Source organism: Belonocnema kinseyi, chromosome 10 (assembly GCF_010883055.1).
Source record: "Belonocnema kinseyi isolate 2016_QV_RU_SX_M_011 chromosome 10, B_treatae_v1, whole genome shotgun sequence".
Classification (NCBI taxonomy): Eukaryota; Metazoa; Arthropoda; class Insecta; order Hymenoptera; family Cynipidae; genus Belonocnema; species Belonocnema kinseyi.
The window spans coordinates 117,829,111-117,834,643 of NC_046666.1; positions in this window are offsets into that span (position 1 = coordinate 117,829,111).

Sequence of the window (5,533 nt, forward strand, 5' to 3'; positions counted from 1 at the left end):
CAAAAAAAATGCTCATATCCGGGGACTAGTTTGGTCACGTGGTCACGAAGAGCATGCCCTTAAGGGTGTTGATTCAATCCGACTTTGAATTTTTTGTATAGGCACGGCACTGATTCCATATATATTTTTTCCAAAGGATTTGCGAACGAAAGAAAGAAAACTTGTCGAATATCCGGGGTTTTGCGAGATCCTCGGACCAATAAAATATTAAAAAATCGCACCTTTTTGGAAGAAACCAATATTTTCATGATAAACATGAATTTTGCGAATGATAAAAATCAGCGGGTAACAGGCGGCAGCATTTGAACTGTTGTTAGAATCGTTTGATAATTTGGTTTTTTTACTTACAATTTCGACATAATAGAAGAATTCTAGAGACCAAACGATCTTCCAAAGTGCCAGGTCTTGATGATGTTGTCCCAAATTTTGTGAAATACGTAGTGAAATGGAGCAAAAAGCAGAAAGAACTGATATGCCCTGTCTGTGTTTTTGTAACTGTATTTGTAATCAACGTCCAGGTTAGCTCTTATCTTCACTGTACACACGCTATCGAGACGCCCTTCGTTATCGACCGTGGGAATATGCAAGCTGTTATTCTGGTTCCCCGCCAAATTCAAAATCGCTAAATTGATATCGAATTATATAAATACACTTACATGATACAGATTATTTACTCTTAAATTATACGGAATCATTGTTATCAAAACATAAATTATAAATAAAATTACATGTGATACAATATATGAAATATTTAAATTCGACTTTATGATTTTTTAACCCACATATTTGCCAAAAAGTAGCTCTCGCAAAAGTTATGATTGCAAAAGAAATTTTACTCAGTTTATAAATAGGCGTGCGCTAACATTATAATCATATGATTTTAAAAATAGATGTTAACAAATAATAAAATAATAATAGACTATAGGGCAAACAATAATACAATACTTTTTCAAGAGTTTATTATGATAGTTATTTATATTTCACATCATACGTCCTTTTTATTTGCGTGGGTTAATGTGCGTCGTTCTGTAGAAAAATGGGTTCCTAATCTTCCTTTCTTCTTGATATCATTTCCCTTTAATATATCAAAAAAATGCTCATAGGCAATTTAATGACATGTAAGCATAATCTTCAGACCCCCTATATTTGAATTATATTGTGATAGTCATAAATATTAGTAATAACTTCGCATAATCTTGAATTTAAATTCGGTTTCCATTTATCGCGTCTACAATTTATGATCCACATTGACAGTCTTTATCTTCGCCCTAGTGGAAAATAGAAAGTTTAAATTCATCCTCGCTTCTATTTTTACAAAACGGAGCACCGCAACAGACCGTTCTTCTTATATTCCAAACTTAATTTTAATTAAACTATACGACATGCTTATCGCACTGTTTCCCGCGAACTGTCCAGGAACCAGAATGGCGGTTGCATATTCAAGTCTAATATAGTACCCTAGTTTGGTAAGGTCACGCCGCCAATGTGACACTTCTGGCATCATTGTCTACCTTTTTGATACACGCACGGCCATCTTTCGAACACATCTTACCACTGTGCACAAACTATACCTTTTTAGGCAAAATGACATTTCGGTGAAGTGGACTTTAGACGAATTGGATACCTACCCTCCGACCAGTCGGCGTTTCAAGAGCACGCATTATATGAGCATACCTAGTTCGTTTTAGGAGCACTGAATACGTGAAACGGAGACGAGCGGTTCATCGATACACCATTCCGTACTCTCGGACCGCCCACTTGTGCGCGGGCAAACATGTATACACGCGCGCAGAATTTAAAAGTAGAGACAATGATTATCTCTTGTAACTCTCTGCTAACTACACATCCATATAATTATTTTATTTACAGAAATGTCTTATTTATATAAATGAATGCACTTCCTGCAGGTTTATGAAGATTCATAGTGTATAGCAGGTTACTGAAATAATAATATTGCTGTCCTAGAAATATTTAAGTTACAATTAGGTACAACAGGTCAGGTACCCAGGTATACACTGATGAAGTTGCAGTCACTCAGCGGTCAGTTGCCAGTGGCATTCAAAATTGATCAGATATTGATGCATCGAGTCCACCTGAGTTTTAATTTTATGTCTTATAAAACTATTATCCGCATCAAATATGGAAGTTTTAAGTGAAAAAAGGTGAAGAAAAAAGAGAGTTCAATTGTTCATTTTGCAAGCAACAGTTCACGCGAACACTCAATTAGCGAAGAAATATTATATTAGTGCACAATGATAAACAGCAGTAGTTTACTTGTTCAGTGTGAGTACATTATTTTTGAAGAACTAACTCAAGTATTGAAAGTTATTATTCAATCGTACAATTTTCATTATAATGAAATACATTACATCATAATATTATTAATAATCGGAATAATAAGAACTGTTTTCCTTCCAAGAAATGTCGAAAATTTTATTAAATTTATGAATACCTATTAATATGATCCAGTGACAAAGAATAATTATAATAAATTGTTGGAAAATAGCGATGATATGCGTCTGAGTAAACAATTAATTATGAATATCATTAGATTTAAAATGTGACATACTTCAGACCAGATAAAAGACCAAAAAGATGTTGAGAATATCCTTTATTCGATTTTCATTGTCGACGTTTCGAGAGTCAATTACTCTCCTCATCAGGAAAAACATAAATCCAGTGTCAAAATATAAGTCCTGAAATTTATAAAAGAAGTCAATATTTTTGATTATTAAATTATGTTCTTACAAATTAGATATCATCTCGAATTAGGTCTGTAAAAAATATAAACACTATTAAATTATAGCAAAGTTTAAAATAGTAAATGAAACAAATCATATAGCTAGAATCATACATATAGAATCATATATTAAAGAAGCAAAAACATATACATTCTGTCTACTGTGGAGTTGAAGAGGAATGTGTATAGATGTGATCGAAGCCAGTATTTGCAATGTGACACGTTAAAAAACAAATGATTTGTTAACAAAATTGCCATATTTGAACAGTGTTGCCTCGGAATAAATAATAAAGAAAAATTCTAAACTGGTACATTGTCTATACCAAGGATAGATCTCTTAAAAGAAAAAATAAATCTTCTGATCGAATAAAAACTTCTCTCTTTAAATTGTTATTAAAAAGTTTTTATGTTTAAGAGAAAACCGCTCAGACTATTTATTTATTTATTTATTAATAAACAATCATCCAGATCAAGCAGCGTCATAATGTTGCTTCAATTTGTGATGAAAGCTTTATCTAGCATTATTAACATAATTTGTTGTTCATAATTTCTTTTGCTAAATTCTTTATAAAAACAAATTATGTTAATAATGCTAGGTAAAGCTTTCACCACACATTGAAGCAACATTATGACGCTGGTTGATGTAGATGATTGTTTATTAAGAAATGAAGAGTCTAGATGGTTTTCTCTTAAGAATAAAAACTTTTTAACAACAATTTAGGGAGAAAAGTTCTTATACGATCCGAAGATTTCTTTTTTCTTTTAAGAGATCTATCCTTGATATAGACAGCGTACCAGTTTAGAAATTTTCTTTATTATTGATTTCGAGGTAACACTGTTCAAATATGGCAATTTTGTTAAAAAATTATTTGTTTATAACGTTCTATATTGCAAATACTGACTTCGATCACATCTATCCACATTCCTCTTCAACTCCACAGTAGACCGAATGTATATGTTTTTGCTTTTGTTTAAATTAGTATATATATAGACTAAACCTATATATTAGGGCAAACAGAAAAGACTGAAAATGATTTAATTGCTTTTTTAAGGCACTGTAAAGCTTCTCCGTAGTATTACGAAGGAATTCAACCAATTTTTCACTATTAGTCAAATTCATGAAACGGAAAAAAGGCTAAGACAAAAGTTTTATCGTAGAAATACAATATTTCAAAGAATGAAAAATTCACTTCTGTTAATTTGTACCTAAAGTTGCAAAAAATGTTTATATTTCTTATTCCTTTTTCAAGAAATAAAGAAACATACACATATTTTTAAGCTTTAAACAACATGTTTTTTTCTATTTTTTATGGCTTCTGAAATATTAGCTATTTCTACACATGTAATATATGCATTGAAAATTGTGGTTGTTATTTTTGAAAAATGTCTTTTGTTTCAAGATCCGTAAACAATAGAAGAAAAAATTCTACAATTTTAGGTACAAATTAAACACGTACACTTTTCGACAGTTTTTAAAAATATTAAATATTTTCTAAATATTCAAATATGATAGTTTTTAATATTAAATTAAATCCAAGTTTATTCAGTTACATAATATTCACAGAAAAAATATTTAAACATTTATTTTTACCAGAAACAAAAATTGGAAGTTGAAACAAATTGTGATGTATGTTCCGAAATCATGCAATTTTTTATTTGTGATAATATTGTATTTAACCAGAAAAGTGGCTGAAAATTCCACGAATATTATAGCGAATGTTATATTATACTATTATGTAAATATATATTAAAAATTTGTCATAAGGACAACCGCAGGATTTCACCGGGAGCGGCTGCTAATCTGAAAAATTACGCCCGCTCTCAGCAAAATCGCGGTAAAATTTTAGCCAAAACCACGTCTGACAACCGTGAGATAGGTGGATGCAGTCTGCAACGGAATCAATTTTGTTGACACGCAGGGATGCTTTTCAGGCTATTAACAAGTGAAAGCTTGGCACCTCCAAGAGCGCTGATGATAAGGACGATTAGTTTAACAGAACATTCCGGGTACAATCGTTGCAACTCCCTTATGAAGTGTCTACACCTCTCTTTCTTTTCATTCTCCTTGGCTATGATGTTTTTGTCAGCTGGTGCCGAAAGAGCGATAGCGAACATGGTTCGCTTCTCGAAGTCAAGAAGAACCATGCCTGGCCTCGAGTGTGCAACAGAAACAATTGTCGAGAATATAAAGTTCCAGTATATGCGGCACTTCCTATTCTCGACAATTGACTCGATTTGCCTAGGAGCATTTAGAGGAGTGATATTAAGGTTAATGCAGAATGCAGAATGTTAAGGTGGAAATGACACATTCTTGGCATACCAAAATGAAACTGTTCACGAAAGTTTTTCTCTTGTACTTTCTTAATCCAGGCTTTCAGGAGTGAGTACTCAAGATAGATAAGATTTGATGCACTTGGCTCACCTCTGATACTCCGCTGCTCTCTATCTATCCCTCTCTATCTCTCTCTATCTGCAGTACCCAGAATAATATTGTTGTGAAGACATTCAGGACTCAATATTCCACGACCGAAGAGCCCTTCGTTTACGAGCGGATCATCAACACACCATTCCGTGCTCTCGGACCGCCAACTTGTGCCCACGTAAACAAGTATAAACGCGCGCAGAAATTAAACGTAAAGAAAATGGTTACGTGAAATAAAATTCAAAATACATTTATTCGATTTACTAAATTAAGGAAAAAAGTTTATTTATTTAAAATAAAAGAAATAATCTCAAATTTACAGATTTTGCAACCGCTTTAAAACAGTACTGCTTCATAAAATAACAATCATA